This window comes from Camelus bactrianus, chromosome X (assembly GCF_048773025.1).
Source record: "Camelus bactrianus isolate YW-2024 breed Bactrian camel chromosome X, ASM4877302v1, whole genome shotgun sequence".
In the NCBI taxonomy this organism is placed as follows: domain Eukaryota; kingdom Metazoa; phylum Chordata; class Mammalia; order Artiodactyla; family Camelidae; genus Camelus; species Camelus bactrianus.
Genome location: NC_133575.1, coordinates 48994713 through 49021682, shown reverse-complemented (window position 1 = coordinate 49021682; position 26970 = coordinate 48994713).

Sequence of the window (26970 nt, the reverse complement as noted above, 5' to 3'; positions counted from 1 at the left end):
TCTACTGCAAAACCTCTCACTTTGTGCTAGTTGAACGACAGTCTCTCCACATGCTCAGTTTTGAGAAATAAGTGTGTGTGAAAGCCGTCCTTCACCTAGCTTGTTGGGAACACATAGTTTCTTTCGAGTTGGAAAGTGCGCTACATTCATATATATGGGGAGGTACTAGCTCCAACTCGGCTTTAAATTGAAAACTGTAGGAACATCAAATCGGCTCTAGGTAAAAGACTGCATACCAGAGTAGTGTTGATCCTTCAACCGGTTTACCTTGTGCTATTTGAACGAATGTCTCTCCACATGCTCAGTTCTGAGAGATAAGTGTGTGTGAAAGCCGTACTTTACCTAGCTTGTAGGGAACACAAGTTTCTTTTCAGGTGGAATCTGCAGTGCATACATCTATATTGGGAGGCATTATCTCCAAATCGGTTTTAAAGTATAAACTGTAGGAACTTCAAACCGGCACTGGGAAACACACCTAAAAAGCAGATTAAGTGTTGCTCCTGCATCCAGTTCCCGTTGTGCTACTGGAACGAAAGTCTCTCCATATGCTCAGTTCAGAGATATAATTGTGTGTGGAAGCCGTCCTTCACCTGGTTGGTTGGGAACACAATGTTTCTTTTCAGTTAGAATCGGCACTTCATACATATTTATGGGGAGGTACTAGATAAATCTCGGGTTTACGGTGTAAACTGCAGGAAATTCAAACCGGCATTGGGATACAGATTGAGAATCCTGAGTACGTGTTACAACTGCAACCTGTTCCCTCTGTGTTTGTTGAACGAACGTCTCTCCACATGCTCATTTCGGAGAGATAACTGTGTGTGGAAGCCGTGCTTCAAATAGCTTGTTGGGAACACAAAGTTTCTTTTCAGTTGGAAACTGCAATACATAAATAAATATGGGGAGGTAATAGATCCAACACGGTTTTACACTGCAAACTGTAGGAACTTCCAACAGGCACTAGGAATCAGACAGAGAAACCTGTGTAAGTGTTTCCCCTGCAACCAGTTCCCTTTGAGCTAGTTGAACGAACGTCTCTCCACATGCTAATTTCTGAGAGAAAAGTGTGTGTGAAAGCCGTCCTTCACCTTACATGTTGGAAATACAAGTTTCTTATCAGCTGGAAAGTGCACTACATACATATATATGGGGATGTACTGCTCAACCTCGGGTTTTCAGTGAAAACTGCAGGAACTCGCACGGGCACTAGGAAACAGACTGAGAATCCAGAAGAACTGTTTTTCCTGGAACGCGTTTCCATTGTGCTAGTTGATCAAATGTCTCTCTAAATGCTCAGTTCTGACAAATAAGTGTTTGCTAAAGGCGTGCTTCTCCTAGCTTGTCGGGAACACAAAGTTTCTTTTGAGTTGGAATCTGCACTACATACATATTTATAGGGAGGTACTAGCTCCAACTCAGGTTTACAGTGAAAACTGCAGGAACTTCAAACCGGCATTATGAACAGAGAGAGACACCAGAGTAAGAGTTTATCCTGCAACCCGTTCCATTTGTGCTAGTTGAACGAACGTCTCTCCACATGCTCATTTCTGAGCGAAAAGTGTGTGTGAAAGCCGTCCTTCACCTAGCTTGATGGGAACGGAAAATATCTCTTCAGTTGGAAACTGCACTACATACATAAATATGGGGAGGTAATAGATCCAACACGGTTTTACAGTGCAAACTGTACTAACTTCCAACAGGCACTAGGAATCAGAATGAGAAACCTGTGTAAGTGTTTGCCCTGCAAAACTTTCTTTTGAGCTAGTTGAACGAACGTCTCTCCACAATCTATTTTCTGAGAGATAAGTGTGTGTGAAAGCCGTTCTTCACCTAGCTTGTTGGGAACACAAAGTTTCGTTACAGTTGGAAAATGTACTGCATACAAATATATGGGGAGGTACTAGCTCCAACCCGTGTTTACAGTGAAAACTGCAGGAACTTCCAACCGGCACTAGGAAACAGTGTGTGAAACCAGAGTTAGTGATTCTCCTGCAACCCGTTCCACTTGTGTTAGTTGAACGAACGTCTCTCCACATGCTCAGTTCTGAGAGATAAGTGTGTGTGAAAGCCTTCCTTTACCTAGCTTGTAGGGAACACAAGGTTTCTTTTCAGGTGGAATCTGCACTGCGTACATTTATATTGGGAGGACCTATCTCCAACTCGTGTTTTAAGTATAAACATTAGGAACTTTAAACCGGCACGAGGAAACACACCTAAAAAGCAGATTAATTGTTGCTCCTGCATTCGGTTCCCCTTGTGCTACTGGAAAGAATGTCTCTCCATATGCTCAGTTCAGAGATATAATTGTGTGTGGAAGCCGTTATCACCGGGCTTGTTGGGAACACAATGCTTCTTTTCAGTTAGAATCAGCACTACATATATATATATATGGGGAGGTAAAAGCTAAACCTCGGGTTTACGGTGTAAACTGCAGGAAATTCAAACCGGCATTAGGATACAGATTGAGAAACCTGAGTACGTGTTACAACTGCAACCTGTTCCCTTTGTGTTTGTTGAACGAACGTCTCTCCACATGCTCATTTCGGAGAGATTACTGTGTGTGGAAGCCGTACTTCAATTAGCTTGTTGGGAACACAACGTTTCATTTCAGTTGGAAACTGCACTACATACATATATATGGGCTGGTACAAGCTCCAACTCGGTATTACACTGAAAGCTGCAGGAACATCAAACCGGCACTAGGAAACAGCCTGAGAAACCAGAGTAAGTGATTCTCCTGCAACCCATTCCATTGGTGTTATTTGAACGAATATCTCTCTACATGCTCGGTTCTGAGAAATAAGTCTGTGTGAAATCCGTCCTTCATCTAGCTTGATGGGAATGGAAAGTATCTCCTCAGTTGGAAACTGCACTACATACATAAATATGGGGAGCTAATAGATCCAACACGGTTTTACAGTGCAAACTGTAGGAACTTCCAACAGGCACTAGGAATGAGACTGAGAAACCAGTGTAAGTGTTTCCCCTGCAAAATATTCCCTTTGAGCTAGTTGAACGAACGACTCTCCACAAGCTCAGTTCTGAGTGATAAGTGTGTGTGAAAGCCGTCCTTCACCTAGCTTGTTGGGAACACAAAGTTTCGTTTCTGTTGGAAACTGTAATGCATACATATATATGGGGAGTTACTAGCTCCAACTCGTGTTTACAGTGAAAACTGCAGGAACTTCCAACCGGCACTAGGAAACAGTGTGTGAAACCAGAGTAAGTGATTCTCCTGCAACCCGTTCCACTTGTGTTAGTTGAACGAACGTCTCTCCACATGCTCATTTCTGAGAGATAAGTGTGTGTGAAAGCCTCCCTTCAACTTTCTTGTTGGGAACACAAGTTTCTTTTCAGCTGGAAAGTGCACTATATACGTATATGGTGAGGTAATAGCTCCAAAGCAGTATTCTGTGAAAACTGCAGGAATTTCAAACCAGCACTAGGAAAACGACTGTGAAACTTGTGTAAGTGTTTCTCCTGAAAATCTTTCCCTTAGAGCTAGTTGAACGAACTTCTGTCCAGATGCTCATTTTTGAGAGATAATTGTGTGTGAAAGCCGCCCTTCAACTTACTTGTTGGGAACACAAGATTCTTTTCAGCTGGAAAGTGCGCTACATACATATATATGGTGAGGTACTAGCTCCAACACGATTTTACAGTGAAAACTGCAGGATCTTCAAACCAGCACTAGGAAACAGTCTGAGAAACCAGAGTAAGTGTTTCTACTGCAAAACCTCTCACTTTGTGCTAGTTGAACGACAGTCTCTCCACATGCTCAGTTTTGAGAAATAAGTGTGTGTGAAAGCCGTCCTTCACCTAGCTTGTTGGGAACACATAGTTTCTTTCGAGTTGGAAAGTGCGCTACATTCATATATATGGGGAGGTACTAGCTCCAGCTCGGCTTTAAATTGAAAACTGTAGGAACATCAAATCGGCTCTAGGTAAAAGACTGCATACCAGAGTAGTGTTGATCCTTCAACCGGTTTACCTTGTGCTATTTGAACGAATGTCTCTCCACATGCTCAGTTCTGAGAGATAAGTGTGTGTGAAAGCCGTACTTTACCTAGCTTGTAGGGAACACAAGTTTCTTTTCAGGTGGAATCTGCAGTGCATACATATATATTGGGAGGCATTATCTCCAAATCGGTTTTAAAGTATAAACTGTAGGAACTTCAAACCGGCACTGGGAAACACACCTAAAAAGCAGATTAAGTGTTGCTCCTGCATCCAGTTCCCGTTGTGCTACTGGAACGAAAGTCTCTCCATATGCTCAGTTCAGAGATATAATTGTGTGTGGAAGCCGTCCTTCACCTGGTTGGTTGGGAACACAATGTTTCATTTCAGTTAGAATCGGCACTTCATACATATTTATGGGGAGGTACTAGATAAATCTCGGGTTTACGGTGTAAACTGCAGGAAATTCAAACCGGCATTGGGATACAGATTGAGAATCCTGAGTACGTGTTACGACTGCAAACTGTTCCCTCTGTGTTTGTTGAACGAACGTCTCTCCACATGCTCATTTCGGAGAGATAACTGTGTGTGGAAGCCGTGCTTCAAATAGCTTGTTGGGAACACAAAGTTTCTTTTCAGTTGGAAACTGCAATAAATAAATAAATATGGGGAGGTAATAGATCCAACACGGTTTTACAGTGCAAACTGTAGGAACTTCCAACAGGCACTAGGAATCAGACAGAGAAACCTGTGTAATTGTTTCCCCTGCAAAACATTCCCTTTGAGCTAGTTGAACGAACGACTCTCCACATGCTAATTTCTGAGAGAAAAGTGTGTGTGAAAGCCGTCCTTCACCTAGCTTGTTGGGAACACAAAGTTTCGTTTCTGTTGGAAACTGTAATGCATACATATATATGGGGAGGTACTAGCTCCAACTCGTGTTTACAGTGAAAACTGCAGGAACTTCCAACCGGCACTAGGAAACAGTGTGTGAAACCAGAGTAAGTGATTCTCCTGCAACCCGTTCCACTTGTGTTAGTTGAACGAACGTCTCTCCACATGCTCATTTCTGAGAGATAAGTGTGTGTGAAAGCCGTTCTTCACCTAGCTTGTTGGGAACACATGTTTCTTATCAGCTGGAAAGTGCACTACATACATATATATGGGGATGTACTGCTCAAACTCGGGTTTTCAGTGAAAAATGCAGGAACTTCAAACCGGCACTAGGAAACAGTGTGTGAAACCAGAGTAAGTGATTCTCCTGCAACCCGTTCCACTTGTGTTAGTTGAACGAACGTCTCTCCACATGCTCAGTTCTGAGAGATAAGTGTGTGTGAAAGCCGCCCTTCAACTTTCTTGTTGGGAACACAAGTTTCTTTTCAGCTGGAAAGTGCACTATATACATATATGGTGAGGTAATAGCTCCAAAGCTGTATTCTGTGAAAACTGCAGTAATTTCATACCAGTACTAGGAAAACGACTGTGAAACTTGTGTAAGTGTTTCTCCTGAAAATCTTTCCCTTAGAGCTAGTTGAACGAACTTCTGTCCAGATGCTCATTTTTGAGAGATAATTGTGTGTGAAAGCCGCCCTTCAACTTACTTGTTGGGAACACAAGATTCTTTTCAGCTGGAAAGTGCGCTACATACATATATATGGTGAGGTACTAGCTCCAACACGATTTTACAGTGAAAACTGCAGGATCTTCAAACCAGCACTAGGAAACAGTCTGAGAAACCAGAGTAAGTGTTTCTACTGCAAAACCTCTCACTTTGTGCTAGTTGAACGACAGTCTCTCCACATGCTCAGTTTTGAGAAATAAGTGTGTGTGAAAGCCGTCCTTCACCTAGCTTGTTGGGAACACATAGTTTCTTTCGAGTTGGAAAGTGCGCTACATTCATATATATGGGGAGGTACTAGCTCCAACTCGGCTTTAAATTGAAAACTGTAGGAACATCAAATCGGCTCTAGGTAAAAGACTGCATACCAGAGTAGTGTTGATCCTTCAACCGGTTTACCTTGTGCTATTTGAACGAATGTCTCTCCACATGCTCAGTTCTGAGAGATAAGTGTGTGTGAAAGCCTTCCTTTACCTAGCTTGTAGGGAACACAAGTTTCTTTTCAGGTGGAATCTGCAGTGCATACATATATATTGGGAGGCATTATCTCCAAATCGGTTTTAAAGTATAAACTGTAGGAACTTCAAACCGGCACTGGGAAACACACCTAAAAAGCAGATTAAGTGTTGCTCCTGCATCCAGTTCCCGTTGTGCTACTGGAACGAAAGTCTCTCCATATGCTCAGTTCAGAGATATAATTGTGTGTGGAAGCCGTCCTTCACCTGGTTGGTTGGGAACACAATGTTTCTTTTCAGTTAGAATCGGCACTTCATACATATTTATGGGGAGGTACTAGATAAATCTCGGGTTTACGATGTAAACTGCAGGAAATTCAAACCGGCATTGGGATACAGATTGAGAATCCTGAGTACGTGTTACAACTGCAACCTGTTCCCTCTGTGTTTGTTGAACGAACGTCTCTCCACATGCTCATTTCGGAGAGATAACTGTGTGTGGAAGCCGTGCTTCAAATAGCTTGTTGGGAACACAAAGTTTCTTTTCAGTTGGAAACTGCAATACATAAATAAATATGGGGAGGTAATAGATCCAACACGGTTTTACACTGCAAACTGTAGGAACTTCCAACAGGCACTAGGAATCAGACAGAGAAACCTGTGTAAGTGTTTCCCCTGCAACCAGTTCCCTTTGAGCTAGTTGAACGAACGTCTCTCCACATGCTAATTTCTGAGAGAAAAGTGTGTGTGAAAGCCATCCTTCACCTTACATGTTGGGAACACAAGTTTCTTAGCAGCTGGAAAGTGCACTACATACATATATATGGGGATGTACTGCTCAACCTCGGGTTTTCAGTGAAAACTGCAGGAACTCGCACGGGCACTAGGAAACAGACTGAGAATCCAGAAGAACTGTTTTTCCTGGAACGCGTTTCCATTGTGCTAGTTGATCAAATGTCTCTCTAAATGCTCAGTTCTGACAAATAAGTGTTTGCTAAAGGCGTGCTTCTCCTAGCTTGTCGGGAACACAAAGTTTCTTTTGAGTTGGAATCTGCACTACATACATATTTATAGGGAGGTACTAGCTCCAACTCAGGTTTACAGTGAAAACTGCAGGAACTTCAAACCGGCATTATGAACAGAGAGAGACACCAGAGTAAGAGTTTATCCTGCAACCCGTTCCATTTGTGCTAGTTGAACGAACGTCTCTCCACATGCTCATTTCTGAGCGAAAAGTGTGTGTGAAAGCCGTCCTTCATTTAGCTTGATGGGAACGGAAAATATCTCTTCAGTTGGAAACTGCACTACATACATAAATATGGGGAGGTAATAGATCCAACACGGTTTTACAGTGCAAACTGTACTAACTTCCAACAGGCACTAGGAATCAGAATGAGAAACCTGTGTAAGTGTTTGCCCTGCAAAACTTTCTTTTGAGCTAGTTGAACGAACGTCTCTCCACAATCTAATTTCTGAGAGATAAGTGTGTGTGAAAGCCGTTCTTCACCTAGCTTGTTGGGAACACAAAGTTTCGTTACAGTTGGAAAATGTACTGCATACAAATATATGGGGAGGTACTAGCTCCAACCCGTGTTTACAGTGAAAACTGCAGGAACTTCCAACCGGCACTAGGAAACAGTGTGTGAAACCAGAGTTAGTGATTCTCCTGCAACCCGTTCCACTTGTGTTAGTTGAACGAACGTCTCCCCACATGCTCAGTTCTGAGAGATAAGTGTGTGTGAAAGCCTTCCTTTACCTAGCTTGTAGGGAACACAAGGTTTCTTTTCAGGTGGAATCTGCACTGCGTACATTTATATTGGGAGGACCTATCTCCAACTCGTGTTTTAAGTATAAACATTAGGAACTTTAAACCGGCACGAGGAAACACACCTAAAAAGCAGATTAATTGTTGCTCCTGCATTCGGTTCCCCTTGTGCTACTGGAAAGAATGTCTCTCCATATGCTCAGTTCAGAGATATAATTGTGTGTGGAAGCCGTTATCACCGGGCTTGTTGGGAACACAATGCTTCTTTTCAGTTAGAATCAGCACTACATATATATATATGGGGAGGTAAAAGCTAAACCTCGGGTTTACGGTGTAAACTGCAGGAAATTCAAACCGGCATTAGGATACAGATTGAGAAACCTGAGTACGTGTTACAACTGCAACCTGTTCCCTTTGTGTTTGTTGAACGAACGTCTCTCCACATGCTCATTTCGGAAAGATTACTGTGTGTGGAAGCCGTACTTCAATTAGCTTGTTGGGAACACAACGTTTCATTTCAGTTGGAAACTGCACTACATACATATATATGGGCTGGTACAAGCTCCAACTCAGTATTACACTGAAAGCTGCAGGAACATCAAACCGGCACTAGGAAACAGCCTGAGAAACCAGAGTAAGTGATTCTCCTGCAACCCATTCCATTGGTGTTATTTGAACGAATGTCTCTCCACATGTTCCGTTCTGAGAAATAAGTCTGTGTGAAATCCGTCCTTCATCTAGCTTGATGGGAATGGAAAGTATCTCCTCAGTTGGAAACTGCACTACATACATAAATATGGGGAGCTAATAGATCCAACACGGTTTTACAGTGCAAACTGTAGGAACTTCCAACAGGCACTAGGAATCAGACTGAGAAACCAGTGTAAGTGTTTCCCCTGCAAAACATTCCCTTTGAGCTAGTTGAACGAACGACTCTCCACAAGCTCAGTTCTGAGTGATAAGTGTGTGTGAAAGCCGTCCTTCACCTAGCTTGTTGGGAACACAAAGTTTCGATTCTGTTGGAAACTGTAATGCATACATATATATGGGGAGGTACTAGCTCCAACTCGTGTTTACAGTGAAAACTGCAGGAACTTCCAACCGGCACTAGGAAACAGTGTGTGAAACCAGAGTAAGTGATTCTCCTGCAACCCGTTCCACTTGTGTTAGTTGAACGAACGTCTCTCTACATGCTCATTTCTGAGAGATAAGTGTGTGTGAAAGCCGTTCTTCACCTAGCTTGTTGGGAACACATGTTTCTTATCAGCTGGAAAGTGCACTGCATACATATATATGGGGATGTACTGCTCAAACTCGGGTTTTCAGTGAAAACTGCAGGAACTTCAAACCGGCACTAGAAAACAGTGTGTGAAACCAGAGTAAGTGATTCTCCTGCAACCCGTTCCACTTGTTTTAGTTGAACGAACGTCTCTCCACATGCTCAGTTCTGAGAGATAAGTGTGTGTGAAAGCCGCCCTTCAACTTTCTTGTTGGGAACACAAGTTTCTTTTCAGCTGGAAAGTGCACTATATACATATATGGTGAGGTAATAGCTCCAAAGCAGTATTCTGTGAAAACTGCAGGAATTTCAAACCAGCACTAGGAAAACGACTGTGAAACTTGTGTAAGTGTTTCTCCTGAAAATCTTTCCCTTAGAGCTAGTTGAACGAACTTCTGTCCAGATGCTCATTTTTGAGAGATAATTGTGTGTGAAAGCCGCCCTTCAACTTACTTGTTGGGAACACAAGATTCTTTTCAGCTGGAAAGTGCGCTACATACATATATATGGTGAGGTACTAGCTCCAACACGATTTTACAGTGAAAACTGCAGGATCTTCAAACCAGCACTAGGAAACAGTCTGAGAAACCAGAGTAAGTGTTTCTACTGCAAAACCTCTCACTTTGTGCTAGTTGAACGACAGTCTCTCCACATGCTCAGTTTTGAGAAATAAGTGTGTGTGAAAGCCGTCCTTCACCTAGCTTGTTGGGAACACATAGTTTCTTTCGAGTTGGAAAGTGCGCTACATTCATATATATGGGGAGGTACTAGCTCCAACTCGGCTTTAAATTGAAAACTGTAGGAACATCAAATCGGCTCTAGGTAAAAGACTGCATACCAGAGTAGTGTTGATCCTTCAACCGGTTTACCTTGTGCTATTTGAACGAATGTCTCTCCACATGCTCAGTTCTGAGAGATAAGTGTGTGTGAAAGCCGTACTTTACCTAGCTTGTAGGGAACACAAGTTTCTTTTCAGGTGGAATCTGCAGTGCATACATATATATTGGGAGGCATTATCTCCAAATCGGTTTTAAAGTATAAACTGTAGGAACTTCAAACCGGCACTGGGAAACACACCTAAAAAGCAGATTAAGTGTTGCTCCTGCATCCAGTTCCCGTTGTGCTACTGGAACGAAAGTCTCTCCATATGCTCAGTTCAGAGATATAATTGTGTGTGGAAGCCGTCCTTCACCTGGTTGGTTGGGAACACAATGTTTCTTTTCAGTTAGAATCGGCACTTCATACATATTTATGGGGAGGTACTAGATAAATCTCGGGTTTACGGTGTAAACTGCAGGAAATTCAAACCGGCATTGGGATACAGATTGAGAATCCTGAGTACGTGTTACAACTGCAACCTGTTCCCTCTGTGTTTGTTGAACGAACATCTCTTCACATGCTCATTTCGGAGAGATAACTGTGTGTGGAAGCCGTGCTTCAAATAGCTTGTTGGGAACACAAAGTTTCTTTTCAGTTGGAAACTGCAATACATAAATAAATATGGGGAGGTAATAGATCCAACACGGTTTTACAGTGCAAACTGTACTAACTTCCAACAGGCACTAGGAATCAGAATGAGAAACCTGTGTAAGTGTTTGCCCTGCAAAACTTTCTTTTGAGCTAGTTGAACGAACGTCTCTCCACAATCTAATTTCTGAGAGATAAGTGTGTGTGAAAGCCTTTCTTCACCTAGCTTGTTGGGAACACAAAGTTTCGTTACAGTTGGAAAATGTACTGCATACAAATATATGGGGAAGTACTAGTTCCAACCCGTGTTTACAGTGAAAACTGCAGGAACTTCCAACCGGCACTAGGAAACAGTGTGTGAAACCAGAGTTAGTGATTCTCCTGCAACCCGTTCCACTTGTGTTAGTTGAACGAACGTCTCTCCACATGCTCAGTTCTGAGAGGTAAGTGTGTGTGAAAGCCTTCCTTTACCTAGCTTGTAGGGAACACAAGGTTTCTTTTCAGGTGGAATCTGCACTGCAAACATTTATATTGGGAGGACCTATCTCCAACTCGTGTTTTAAGTATAAACATTAGGAACTTTAAACCGGCACGAGGAAACACACCTAAAAAGCAGATTAATTGTTGCTCCTGCATTCGGTTCCCCTTGTGCTACTGGAAAGAATGTCTCTCCATATGCTCAGTTCAGAGATATAATTGTGTGTGGAAGCCGTTATCACCGGGCTTGTTGGGAACACAATGCTTCTTTTCAGTTAGAATCAGCACTACATATATATATATGGGGAGGTAAAAGCTAAACATCGGGTTTACGGTGTAAACTGCAGGAAATTCAAACCGGCATTAGGATACAGATTGAGAAACCTGAGTACGTGTTACAACTGCAACCTGTTCCCTTTGTGTTTGTTGAACGAACGTCTCTCCACATGCTCATTTCGGAGAGATTACTGTGTGTGGAAGCCGTACTTCAATTAGCTTGTTGGGAACACAACGTTTCATTTCAGTTGGAAACTGCACTACATACATATATATGGGCTGGTACAAGCTCCAACTCGGTATTACACTGAAAGCTGCAGGAACATCAAACCGGCACTAGGAAACAGCCTGAGAAACCAGAGTAAGTGATTCTCCTGCAACCCATTCCATTGGTGTTATTTGAACGAATGTCTCTCTACATGCTCAGTTCTGAGAAATAAGTCTGTGTGAAATCCGTCCTTCATCTAGCTTGATGGGAACGGAAAGTATCTCCTCAGTTGGAAAATGCACTACATACATAAATATGGGGAGCTAATAGATCCAACACGGTTTTACAGTGCAAACTGTAGGAACTTCCAACAGGCACTAGGAATCAGACTGAGAAACCAGTGTAAGTGTTTCACCAGCAAAACATTCCCTTTGAGCTAGTTGAACGAACGACTCTCCACAAGCTCAGTTCTGAGTGATAAGTGTGTGTGAAAGCCGTCCTTCACCTAGCTTGTTGGGAACACAAAGTTTCGTTTCTGTTGGAAACTGTAATGCATACATATATATGGGGAGGTACTAGCTCCAACTCGTGTTTACAGTGAAAACTGCAGGAACTTCCAACCGGCACTAGGAAACAGTGTGTGAAACCAGAGTAAGTGATTCTCCTGCAACCCGTTCCACTTGTGTTAGTTGAACGAACGTCTCTCCACATGCTCATTTCTGAGAGATAAGTGTGTGTGAAAGCCGCCCTTCAACTTTCTTGTTGGGAACACAAGTTTCTTTTCAGCTGGAAAGTGCACTATATACATATATGGTGAGGTAATAGCTCCAAAGCAGTATTCTGTGAAAACTGCAGGAATTTCAAACCAGTACTAGGAAAACGACTGTGAAACTTGTGTAAGTGTTTCTCCTGAAAATCTTTCCCTTAGAGCTAGTTGAACGAACTTCTGTCCAGATGCTCATTTTTGAGAGATAATTGTGTGTGAAAGCCGCCCTTCAACTTACTTGTTGGGAACACAAGATTCTTTTCAGCTGGAAAGTGCGCTACATACATATATATGGTGAGGTACTAGCTCCAACACGATTTTACAGTGAAAACTGCAGGATCTTCAAACCAGCACTAGGAAACAGTCTGAGAAACCAGAGTAAGTGTTTCTACTGCAAAACCTCTCACTTTGTGCTAGTTGAACGACAGTCTCTCCACATGCTCAGTTTTGAGAAATAAGTGTGTGTGAAAGCCGTCCTTCACCTAGCTTGTTGGGAACACATAGTTTCTTTCGAGTTGGAAAGTGCGCTACATTCATATATATGGGGAGGTACTAGCTCCAACTCGGCTTTAAATTGAAAACTGTAGGAACATCAAATCGGCTCTAGGTAAAAGACTGCATACCAGAGTAGTGTTGATCCTTCAACCGGTTTACCTTGTGCTATTTGAACGAATGTCTCTCCACATGCTCAGTTCTGAGAGATAAGTGTGTGTGAAAGCCGTACTTTACCTAGCTTGTAGGGAACACAAGTTTCTTTTCAGGTGGAATCTGCAGTGCATACATATATATTGGGAGGCATTATCTCCAAATCGGTTTTAAAGTATAAACTGTAGGAACTTCAAACCGGCACTGGGAAACACACCTAAAAAGCAGATTAAGTGTTGCTCCTGCATCCAGTTCCCGTTGTGCTACTGGAACGAAAGTCTCTCCATATGCTCAGTTCAGAGATATAATTGTGTGTGGAAGCCGTCCTTCACCTGGTTGGTTGGGAACACAATGTTTCTTTTCAGTTAGAATCGGCACTTCATACATATTTATGGGGAGGTACTAGATAAATCTCGGGTTTACGGTGTAAACTGCAGGAAATTCAAACCGGCATTGGGATACAGATTGAGAATCCTGAGTACGTGTTACAACTGCAACCTGTTCCCTCTGTGTTTGTTGAACGAACGTCTCTCCACATGCTCATTTCGGAGAGATAACTGTGTGTGGAAGCCGTGCTTCAAATAGCTTGTTGGGAACACAAAGTTTCTTTTCAGTTGGAAACTGCAATACATAAATAAATATGGGGAGGTAATAGATCCAACACGGTTTTACACTGCAAACTGTAGGAACTTCCAACAGGCACTAGGAATCAGACAGAGAAACCTGTGTAAGTGTTTCCCCTGCAACCAGTTCCCTTTGAGCTAGTTGAACGAACGTCTCTCCACAATCTAATTTCTGAGAGATAAGTGTGTGTGAAAGCCGTCCTTCACCTTACATGTTGGGAACACAAGTTTCTTATCAGCTGGAAAGTGCACTACATACATATATATGGGGATGTACTGCTCAACCTCGGGTTTTCAGTGAAAACTGCAGGAACTCGCACGGGCACTAGGAAACAGACTGAGAATCCAGAAGAACTGTTTTTCCTGGAACGCGTTTCCATTGTGCTAGTTGATCAAATGTCTCTCTAAATGCTCAGTTCTGACAAATAAGTGTTTGCTAAAGGCGTGCTTCTCCTAGCTTGTCGGGAACACAAAGTTTCTTTTGAGTTGGAATCTGCACTACATACATATTTATAGGGAGGTACTAGCTCCAACTCAGGTTTACAGTGAAAACTGCAGGAACTTCAAACCGGCATTATGAACAGAGAGAGACACCAGAGTAAGAGTTTATCCTGCAACCCGTTCCATTTGTGCTAGTTGAACGAACGTCTCTCCACATGCTCATTTCTGAGCGAAAAGTGTGTGTGAAAGCCGTCCTTCACCTAGCTTGATGGGAACGGAAAATATCTCTTCAGTTGGAAACTGCACTACATACATAAATATGGGGAGGTAATAGATCCAACACGGTTTTACAGTGCAAACTGTACTAACTTCCAAAAGGCACTAGGAATCAGAATGAGAAACCTGTGTAAGTGTTTGCCCTGCAAAACTTTCTTTTGAGCTAGTTGAACGAACGTCTCTCCACAATCTATTTTCTGAGAGATAAGTGTGTGTGAAAGCCGTTCTTCACCTAGCTTGTTGGGAACACAAAGTTTCGTTACAGTTGGAAAATGTACTGCATACAAATATATGGGGAGGTACTAGCTCCAACCCGTGTTTACAGTGAAAACTGCAGGAACTTCCAACCGGCACTAGGAAACAGTGTGTGAAACCAGAGTTAGTGATTCTCCTGCAACCCGTTCCACTTGTGTTAGTTGAACGAACGTCTCTCCACATGCTCATTTCTGAGAGATAAGTGTGTGTGAAAGCCGCCCTTCAACTTTCTTGTTGGGAACACAAGTTTCTTTTCAGCTGGAAAGTGCACTATATACATATATGGTGAGGTAATTGCTCCAAAGCAGTATTCTGTGAAAACTGCAGGAATTTCAAACCAGCACTAGGAAAACGACTGTGAAACTTGTGTAATTGTTTCTCCTGAAAATCTTTCCCTTAGAGCTAGTTGAACGAACTTCTGTCCAGATGCTCATTTTTGAGAGATAATTGTGTGTGAAAGCCGCCCTTCAACTTACTTGTTGGGAACACAAGATTCTTTTCAGCTGGAAAGTGCGCTACATACATATATATGGTGAGGTACTAGCTCCAACACGATTTTACAGTGAAAACTGCAGGATCTTCAAACCAGCACTAGGAAAAAGTCTGAGAAACCAGAGTAAGTGTTTCTACTGCAAAACCTCTCACTTTGTGCTAGTTGAACGACAGTCTCTCCACATGCTCAGTTTTGAGAAATAAGTGTGTGTGAAAGCCGTCCTTCACCTAGCTTGTTGGGAACACATAGTTTCTTTCGAGTTGGAAAGTGCGCTACATTCATATATATGGGGAGGTACTAGCTCCAACTCGGCTTTAAATTGAAAACTGTAGGAACATCAAATCGGCTCTAGGTAAAAGACTGCATACCAGAGTAGTGTTGATCCTTCAACCAGTTTACCTTGTGCTATTTGAACGAATGTCTCTCCACATGCTCAGTTCTGAGAGATAAGTGTGTGTGAAAGCCGTACTTTACCTAGCTTGTAGGGAACACAAGTTTCTTTTCAGGTGGAATCTGCAGTGCATACATATATATTGGGAGGCATTATCTCCAAATCGGTTTTAAAGTATAAACTGTAGGAACTTCAAACCGGCACTGGGAAACACACCTAAAAAGCAGATTAAGTGTTGCTCCTGCATCCAGTTCCCGTTGTGCTACTGGAACGAAAGTCTCTCCATATGCTCAGTTCAGAGATATAATTGTGTGTGGAAGCCGTCCTTCACCTGGTTGGTTGGGAACACAATGTTTCTTTTCAGTTAGAATCGGCACTTCATACATATTTATGGGGAGGTACTAGATAAATCTCGGGTTTACGGTGTAAACTGCAGGAAATTCAAACCGGCATTGGGATACAGATTGAGAATCCTGAGTACGTGTTACAACTGCAACCTGTTCCCTCTGTGTTTGTTGAACGAACGTCTCTCCACATGCTCATTTCGGAGAGATAACTGTGTGTGGAAGCCGTGCTTCAAATAGCTTGTTGGGAACATAAAGTTTCTTTTCAGGTGGAAACTGCAATACATACATAAATATGGGGAGGTAATAGATCCAACACGGTTTTACAGTGCAAACTGTAGGAACTTCCAACAGGCACTAGGAATCAGACAGAGAAACCTGTGTAAGTGTTTCCCCTGCAACCAGTTCCCTTTGAGCTAGTTGAACGAACGTCTCTCCACAATCTAATTTCTGAGAGATAAGTGTGTGTGAAAGCCGTCCTTCACCTTACATGTTGGGAACACAAGTTTCTTATCAGCTGGAAAGTGCACTACATACATATATATGGGGATGTACTGCTCAACCTCGGGTTTTCAGTGAAAACTGCAGGAACTCGCACGGGCACTAGGAAACAGACTGAGAATCCAGAAGAACTGTTTTTCCTGGAACGCGTTTCCATTGTGCTAGTTGATCAAATGTCTCTCTAAATGCTCAGTTCTGACAAATAAGTGTTTGCTAAAGGCGTGCTTCTCCTAGCTTGTCGGGAACACAAAGTTTCTTTTGAGTTGGAATCTGCACTACATACATATTTATAGGGAGGTACTAGCTCCAACTCAGGTTTACAGTGAAAACTGCAGGAACTTCAAACCGGCATTATGAACAGAGAGAGACACCAGAGTAAGAGTTTATCCTGCAACCTGTTCCATTTGTGCTAGTTGAACGAACGTCTCTCCACATGCTCATTTCTGAGCGAAAATTGTGTGTGAAAGCCGTCCTTCACCTAGCTTGATGGGAACGGAAAATATCTCTTCAGTTGGAAACTGCACTACATACATAAATATGGGGAGGTAATAGATCCAACACGGTTTTACAGTGCAAACTGTACTAACTTCCAACAGGCACTAGGAATCAGAATGAGAAACCTGTGTAAGTGTTTGCCCTGCAAAACTTTCTTTTGAGCTAGTTGAATGAACGTCTCTCCACAATTTAATTTCTGAGAGATAAGTGTGTGTGAAAGCCGTTCTTCACCTAGCTTGTTGGGAACACAAAGTTTCGTTACAGTTGGAAAATGTACTGCATACAAATATATGGGGAGGTACTAGCTCCAACCCGTGTTTACAGTGAAAACTGCAGGAACTTCCAACCGGCACTAGGAAACAGTGTGTGAAACCAGAGTTAGTGATTCTCCTGCAACCCGTTCCACTTGTGTTAGTTGAACGAACGTCTCCCCACATGCTCAGTTCTGAGAGATAAGTGTGTGTGAAAGCCTTCCTTTACCTAGCTTGTATGGAACACAAGGTTTCTTTTCAGGTGGAATCTGCACTGCATATATTTATATTGGGAGGACCTATCTCCAACTCGTGTTTTAAGTATAAACATTAGGAACTTTAAACCGGCACGAGGAAACACACCTAAAAAGCAGATTAATTGTTGCTCCTGCATTCGGTTCCCCTTGTGCTACTGGAAAGAATGTCTCTCCATATGCTCAGTTCAGAGATATAATTGTGTGTGGAAGCCGTTATCACCGGGCTTGTTGGGAACACAATGCTTCTTTTCAGTTAGAATCAGCACTGCATATATATATATGGGGAGGTAAAAGCTAAACCTCGGGTTTACGGTGTAAACTGCAGGAAATTCAAACCGGCATTAGGATACAGATTGAGAAACCTGAGTACGTGTTACAACTGCAACCTGTTCCCTTTGTGTTTGTTGAACGAACGTCTCTCCACATGCTCATTTCGGAGAGATTACTGTGTGTGGAAGCCGTACTTCAATTAGCTTGTTGGGAACACAACGTTTCATTTCAGTTGGAAACTGCACTACATACATATATATGGGCTGGTACAAGCTCCAACTCGGTATTACACTGAAAGCTGCAGGAACATCAAACCGGCACTAGGAAACAGCCTGAGAAACCAGAGTAAGTGATTCTCCTGCAACCCATTCCATTGGTGTTATTTGAACGAATGTCTCTCTACATGCTCAGTTCTGAGAAATAATTATGTGTGAAATCCGTCCTTCATCTAGCTTGATGGGAATGGAAAGTATCTCCTCAGTTGGAAACTGCACTACATACATAAATATGGGGAGCTAATAGATCCAACACGGTTTTACAGTGCAAACTGTAGGAACTTCCAACAGGCACTAGGAATCAGACTGAGAAACCAGTGTAAGTGTTTCCCCTGCAAAACATTCCCTTTGAGCTAGTTGAACGAACGACTCTCCACAAGCTCAGTTCGGAGTGATAAGTGTGTGTGAAAGCCGTCCTTCACCTAGCTTGTTGGGAACACAAAGTTTCGTTTCTGTTGGAAACTGTATGCATACATATATATGGGGAGGTACTAGCTCCAACTCTTGTTTACAGTGAAAACTGCAGGAACTTCCAACCGGCACTAGGAAACAGTGTGTGAAACCAGAGTAAGTGATTCTCCTGCAACCCGTTCCACTTGTGTTAGTTGAACGAACGTCTCTCCACATGCTCATTTCTGAGAGATAAGTGTGTGTGAAACCCGTTCTTCACCTAGCTTGTTGGGAACACATGTTTCTTATCAGCTGGAAAGTGCACTACATACATATATATGGGGATGTACTGCTCAAACTCGGGTTTTCAGTGAAAACTGCAGGAACTTCAAACCGGCACTAGGAAACAGTGTGTGAAACCAGAGTAAGTGATTCTCCTGCAACCCGTTCCACTTGTGTTAGTTGAACGAACGTCTTTCCACATGCTCAGTTCTGAGAGATAAGTGTGTGTGAAAGCCGCCCTTCAACTTTCTTGTTGGGAACACAAGTTTCTTTTCAGCTGGAAAGTGCACTATATACATATATGGTGAGGTAATAGCTCCAAAGCAGTATTCTGTGAAAACTGCAGGAATTTCAAACCAGCACTAGGAAAACGACTGTGAAACTTGTGTAAGTGTTTCTCCTGAAAATCTTTCCCTTAGAGCTAGTTGAACGAACTTCTTTCCAGATGCTCATTTTTGAGAGATAATTGTGTGTGAAAGCCGCCCTTCATCTTACTTGTTGGGAACACAAGATTCTTTTCAGCTGGAAAGTGCGCTACATACATATATATGGTGAGGTACTAGCTCCAACACGATTTTACAGTGAAAACTGCAGGATCTTCAAACCAGCACTAGGAAACAGTCTGAGAAACCAGAGTAAGTGTTTCTACTGCAAAACCTCTCACTTTGTGCTAGTTGAACGACAGTCTCTCCACATGCTCAGTTTTGAGAAATAAGTGTGTGTGAAAGCCGTCCTTCACCTAGCTTGTTGGGAACACATAGTTTCTTTCGAGTTGGAAAGTGCGCTACATTCATATATATGGGGAGGTACTAGCTCCAACTCGGCTTTAAGTTGAAAACTGTAGGAACATCAAATCGGCTCTAGGTAAAAGACTGCATACCAGAGTAGTGTTGATCCTTCAACCGGTTTACCTTGTGCTATTTGAACGAATGTCTCTCCACATGCTCAGTTCTGAGAGATAAGTGTGTGTGAAAGCCGTACTTTACCTAGCTTGTAGGGAACACAAGTTTCTTTTCAGGTGGAATCTGCAGTGCATACATCTATATTGGGAGGCATTATCTCCAAATCGGTTTTAAAGTATAAACTGTAGGAACTTCAAACCGGCACTGGGAAACACACCTAAAAAGCAGATTAAGTGTTGCTCCTGCATCCAGTTCCCGTTGTGCTACTGGAACGAAAGTCTCTCCATATGCTCAGTTCAGAGATATAATTGTGTGTGGAAGCCGTCCTTCACCTGGTTGGTTGGGAACACAATGTTTCTTTTCAGTTAGAATCGGCACTTCATACATATTTATGGGGAGGTACTAGATAAATCTCGGGTTTACGGTGTAAACTGCAGGAAATTCAAACCGGCATTAGGATACAGATTGAGAATCCTGAGTACGTGTTACAACTGCAACCTGTTCCCTCTGTGTTTGTTGAACGAACGTCTCTCCACATGCTCATTTCCGAGAGATAACTGTGTGTGGAAGCCGTGCTTCAAATAGCTTGTTGGGAACACAAAGTTTCTTTTCAGTTGGAAACTGCAATACATACATAAATATGGGGAGGTAATAGATCCAACACGGTTTTACAGTGCAAACTGTAGGAACTTCCAACAGGCACTAGGAATCAGACTGAGAAACCTGTGTAAGTGTTTCCCCTGCAACCAGTTCCCTTTGAGCTAGTTGAACGAACATCTCTCCACAATCTAATTTCTGAGAGATAAGTGTGTGTGAAAGCCGTCCTTCACCTTACATGTTGGGAACACAAGTTTCTTCTCAGCTGGAAAGTGCACTACATACATATATATGGGGATGTACTGCTCAACCTCGGGTTTTCAGTGAAAACTGCAGGAACTCGCACGGGCACTAGGAAACAGACTGAGAATCCAGAAGAACTGTTTTTCCTGGAACGCGTTTCCATTGTGCTAGTTGATCAAATGTCTCTCTAAATGCTCAGTTCTGACAAATAAGTGTTTGCTAAAGGCGTGCTTCTCCTAGCTTGTCGGGAACACAAAGTTTCTTTTGAGTTGGAATCTGCACTACATACATATTTATAGGGAGGTACTAGCTCCAACTCAGGTTTACAGTGAAAACTGCAGGAACTTCAAACCGGCATTATGAACAGAGAGAGACACCAGAGTAAGAGTTTATCCTGCAACCCGTTCCATTTGTGCTAGTTGAACGAACGTCTCTCCACATGCTCATTTCTGAGCGAAAAGTGTGTGTGAAAGCCGTCCTTCACCTAGCTTGATGGGAACGGAAAATATCTCTTCAGTTGGAAACTGCACTACATACATAAATATGGGGAGGTAATAGATCCAACACGGTTTTACAGTGCAAACTGTACTAACTTCCAACAGGCACTAGGAATCAGAATGAGAAACCTGTGTAAGTGTTTGCCCTGCAAAACTTTCTTTTGAGCTAGTTGAACGAACGACTCTCCACAATCTATTTTCTGAGAGATAAGTGTGTGTGAAAGCCGTTCTTCACCTAGCTTGTTGGGAACACAAAGTTTCGTTACAGTTGGAAAATGTACTGCATACAAATATATGGGGAGGTACTAGCTCCAACCCGTGTTTACAGTGAAAACTGCAGGAACTTCCAACCGGCACTAGGAAACAGTGTGTGAAACCAGAGTTAGTGATTCTCCTGCAACCCGTTCCACTTGTGTTAGTTGAACGAACGTCTCTCCACATGCTCATTTCTGAGAGATAAGTGTGTGTGAAAGCCGCCCTTCAACTTTCTTGTTGGGAACACAAGTTTCTTTTCAGCTGGAAAGTGCACTATATACATATATGGTGAGGTAATAGCTCCAAAGCAGTATTCTGTGAAAACTGCAGGAATTTCAAACCAGCACTAGGAAAACGACTGTGAAACTTGTGTAAGTGTTTCTCCTGAAAATTTTTCCTTAGAGCTAGTTGAACGAACTTCTGTCCAGATGCTCATTTTTGAGAGATAATTGTGTGTGAAAGCCGCCCTTCAACTTACTTGTTGGGAACACAAGATTCTTTTCAGCTGGAAAGTGCGCTACATACATATATATGGTGAGGTACTAGCTCCAACACGATTTTACAGTGAAAACTGCAGGATCTTCAAACCAGCACTAGGAAACAGTCTGAGAAACCAGAGTAAGTGTTTCTACTGCAAAACCTCTCACTTTGTGCTAGTTGAACGACAGTCTCTCCACATGCTCAGTTTTGAGAAATAAGTGTGTGTGAAAGCCGTCCTTCAACTAGCTTGTTGGGAACACATAGTTTCTTTCGAGTTGGAAAGTGCGCTACATTCATATATATGGGGAGGTACTAGCTCCAACTCGGCTTTAAATTGAAAACTGTAGGAACATCAAATCGGCTCTAGGTAAAAGACTGCATACCAGAGTAGTGTTGATCCTTCAACCGGTTTACCTTGTGCTATTTGAACGAATGTCTCTCCACATGCTCAGTTCTGAGAGATAAGTGTGTGTGAAAGCCGTACTTTACCTAGCTTGTAGGGAACACAAGTTTCTTTTCAGGTGGAATCTGCAGTGCATACATATATATTGGGAGGCATTATCTCCAAATCGGTTTTAAAGTATAAACTGTAGGAACTTCAAACCGGCACTGGGAAACACACCTAAAAAGCAGATTAAGTGTTGCTCCTGCATCCAGTTCCCGTTGTGCTACTGGAACGAAAGTCTCTCCATATGCTCAGTTCAGAGATATAATTGTGTGTGGAAGCCGTCCTTCACCTGGTTGGTTGGGAACACAATGTTTCTTTTCAGTTAGAATCGGCAATTCATACATATTTATGGGGAGGTACTAGATAAATCTCGGGTTTACGGTGTAAACTGCAGGAAATTCAAACCGGCATTGGGATACAGATTGAGAATCCTGAGTACGTGTTACAACTGCAACCTGTTTCCTCTGTGTTTGTTGAACGAACGTCTCTCCACATGCTCATTTCGGAGAGATAACTGTGTGTGGAAGCCGTGCTTCAAATAGCTTGTTGGGAACATAAAGTTTCTTTTCAGGTGGAAACTGCAATACATACATAAATATGGGGAGGTAATAGATCCAACACGGTTTTACAGTGCAAACTGTAGGAACTTCCAACAGGCACTAGGAATCAGACAGAGAAACCTGTGTAAGTGTTTCCCCTGCAACCAGTTCCCTTTGAGCTAGTTGAACGAACGTCTCTCCACAATCTAATTTCTGAGAGATAAGTGTGTGTGAAAGCCGTCCTTCACCTTACATGTTGGGAACACAAGTTTCTTATCAGCTGGAAAGTGCACTACATACATATATATGGGGATGTACTGCTCAACCTCGGGTTTTCAGTGAAAACTGCAGGAACTCGCACGGGCACTAGGAAACAGACTGAGAATCCAGAAGAACTGTTTTTCCTGGAACGCGTTTCCATTGTGCTAGTTGATCAAATGTCTCTCTAAATGCTCAGTTCTGACAAATAAGTGTTTGCTAAAGGCGTGCTTCTCCTAGCTTGTCGGGAACACAAAGTTTCTTTTGAGTTGGAATCTGCACTACATACATATTTATAGGGAGGTACTAGCTCCAACTCAGGTTTACAGTGAAAACTGCAGGAACTTCAAACCGGCATTATGAACAGAGAGAGACACCAGAGTAAGAGTTTATCCTGCAACCCGTTCCATTTGTGCTAGTTGAACGAACGTCTCTCCACATGCTCATTTCTGAGCGAAAAGTGTGTGTGAAAGCCGTCCTTCACCTAGCTTGATGGGAACGGAAAATATCTCTTCAGTTGGAAACTGCACTACATACATAAATATGGGGAGGTAATAGATCCAACACGGTTTTACAGTGCAAACTGTACTAACTTCCAACAGGCACTAGGAATCAGAATGAGAAACCTGTGTAAGTGTTTGCCCTGCAAAACTTTCTTTTGAGCTAGTTGAACGAACGTCTCTCCACAATCTATTTTCTGAGAGATAAGTGTGTGTGAAAGCCGTTCTTCACCTAGCTTGTTGGGAACACAAAGTTTCGTTACAGTTGGAAAATGTACTGCATACAAATATATGGGGAGGTACTAGCTCCAACCCGTGTTTACAGTGAAAACTGCAGGAACTTCCAACCGGCACTAGGAAACAGTGTGTGAAACCAGAGTTAGTGATTCTCCTGCAACCCGTTCCACTTGTGTTAGTTGAACGAACGTCTCCCCACATGCTCAGTTCTGAGAGATAAGTGTGTGTGAAAGCCTTCCTTTACCTAGCTTGTAGGGAACACAAGGTTTCTTTTCAGGTGGAATCTGCACTGCGTACATTTATATTGGGAGGACCTATCTCCAACTCGTGTTTTAAGTATAAACATTAGGAACTTTAAACCGGCACGAGGAAACACACCTAAAAAGCAGATTAATTGTTGCTCCTGCATTTGGTTCCCCTTGTGCTACTGGAAAGAATGTCTCTCCATATGCTCAGTTCAGAGATATAATTGTGTGTGGAAGCCGTTATCACCGGGCTTGTTGGGAACACAATGCTTCTTTTCAGTTAGAATCAGCACTACATATATATATATGGGGAGGTAAAAGCTAAACCTCGGGTTTACGGTGTAAACTGCAGGAAATTCAAACCGGCATTAGGATACAGATTGAGAAACCAGAGTACGTGTTACAACTGCAACCTGTTCCCTTTGTGTTTGTTGAACGAACGTCTCTCCACATGCTCATTTCGGAGAGATTACTGTGTGTGGAAGCCGTACTTCAATTAGCTTGTTGGGAACACAACGTTTCATTTCAGTTGGAAACTGCACTACATACATATATATGGGCTGGTACAAGCTCCAACTTGGTATTACACTGAAAGCTGCAGGAACATCAAACCGGCACTAGGAAACAGCCTGAGAAACCAGAGTAAGTGATTCTCCTGCAACCCATTCCATTGGTGTTATTTGAACGAATGTCTCTCTACATGCTCAGTTCTGAGAAATAAGTCTGTGTGAAATCCGTCCTTCATCTAGCTTGATGGGAATGGAAAGTATCTCCTCAGTTGGAAACTGCACTACATACATAAATATGGGGAGCTAATAGATCCAACACGGTTTTACAGTGCAAACTGTAGGAACTTCCAACAGGCACTAGGAATCAGACTGAGAAACCAGTGTAAGTGTTTCCCCTGCAAAACATTCCCTTTGAGCTAGTTGAACGAACGACTCTCCACAAGCTCAGTTCTGAGTGATAAGTGTGTGTGAAAGCCGTCCTTCACCTAGCTTGTTGGGAACACAAAGTTTCGTTTCTGTTGGAAACTGTAATGCATACATATATATGGGGAGGTACTAGCTCCAACTCGTGTTTACAGTGAAAACTGCAGGAACTTCCAACCGGCACTAGGAAACAGTGTGTGAAACCAGAGTAAGTGATTCTCCTGCAACCCGTTCCACTTGTGTTAGTTGAACGAACGTCTCTCCACATGCTCATTTCTGAGAGATAAGTGTGTGTGAAAGCCGTTCTTCACCTAGCTTGTTGGGAACACATGTTTTTTATCAGCTGGAAAGTGCACTACATACATATATATGGGGTGTACTGATCAAACTCGGGTTTTCAGTGAAAACTGCAGGAACTTCAAACCGGCACTAGGAAACAGTGTGTGAAACCAGAGTAAGTGATTCTCCTGCAACCCGTTCCACTTGTGTTAGTTGAACGAACGTCTCTCCACATGCTCAGTTCTGAGAGATAAGTGTGTGTGAAAGCCGCCCTTCAACTTTCTTGTTGGGAACACAAGTTTCTTTTCAGCTGGAAAGTGCACTATATACATATATGGTGAGGTAATAGCTCCAAAGCAGTATTCTGTGAAAACTGCAGGAATTTCAAACCAGCACTAGGAAAACGACTGTGAAACTTGTGTAAGTGTTTCTCCTGAAAATCTTTCCCTTAGAGCTAGTTGAACGAACTTCTGTCCAGATGCTCATTTTTGAGAGATAATTGTGTGTGAAAGCCGCCCTTCAACTTACTTGTTGGGAACACAAGATTCTTTTCAGCTGGAAAGTGCGCTACATACATATATATGGTGAGGTACTAGCTCCAACACGATTTTACAGTGAAAACTGCAGGATCTTCAAACCAGCACTAGGAAACAGTCTGAGAAACCAGAGTAAGTGTTTCTACTGCAAAACCTCTCACTTTGTGCTAGTTGAACGACAGTCTCTACACATGCTCAGTTTTGAGAAATAAGTGTGTGTGAAAGCCGTCCTTCACCTAGCTTGTTGGGAACACATAGTTTCTTTCGAGTTGGAAAGTGCGCTACATTCATATATATGGGGAGGTACTAGCTCCAACTCGGCTTTAAATTGAAAACTGTAGGAACATCAAATCGGCTCTAGGTAAAAGACTGCATACCAGAGTAGTGTTGATCCTTCAACCGGTTTACCTTGTGCTATTTGAACGAATGTCTCTCCACATGCTCAGTTCTGAGAGATAAGTGTGTGTGAAAGCCGTACTTTACCTAGCTTGTAGGGAACACAAGTTTCTTTTCAGGTGGAATCTGCAGTGCATACATATATATTGGGAGGCATTATCTCCAAATCGGTTTTAAAGTATAAACTGTAGGAACTTCAAACCGGCACTGGGAAACACACCTAAAAAGCAGATTAAGTGTTGCTCCTGCATCCAGTTCCCGTTGTGCTACTGGAACGAAAGTCTCTCCATATGCTCAGTTCAGAGATATAATTGTGTGTGGAAGCCGTCCTTCACCTGGTTGGTTGGGAACACAATGTTTCTTTTCAGTTAGAATCGGCACTTCATACATATTTATGGGGAGGTACTAGATAAATCTCGGGTTTACGGTGTAAACTGCAGGAAATTCAAACCGGCATTGGGATACAGATTGAGAATCCTGAGTACGTGTTACAACTGCAACCTGTTCCCTCTGTGTTTGTTGAACGAACGTCTCTCCACATGCTCATTTCGGAGAGATAACTGTGTGTGGAAGCCGTGCTTCAAATAGCTTGTTGGGAACACAAAGTTTCTTTTCAGTTGGAAACTGCAATACATAAATAAATATGGGGAGGTAATAGATCCAACACGGTTTTACAGTGCAAACTGTAGGAACTTCCAACAGGCACTAGGAATCAGACAGAGAAACCTGTGTAAGTGTTTCCCCTGCAACCATTTCCCTTTGAGCTAGTTGAACGAACGTCTCTCCACAATCTAATTTCTGAGAGATAAGTGTGTTTGAAAGCCGTCCTTCACCTTACATGTTGGGAACACAAGTTTCTTAGCAGCTGGAAAGTGCACTACATACATATATATGGGGATGTACTGCTCAACCTCGGGTTTTCAGTGAAAACTGCAGGAACTCGCACGGGCACTAGGAAACAGACTGAGAATCCAGAAGAACTGTTTTTCCTGGAACGCGTTTCCATTGTGCTAGTTGATCAAATGTCTCTCTAAATGCTCAGTTCTGACAAATAAGTGTTTGCTAAAGGCGTGCTTCTCCTAGCTTGTCGGGAACACAAAGTTTCTTTTGAGTTGGAATCTGCACTACATACATATTTATAGGGAGGTACTAGCTCCAACTCAGGTTTA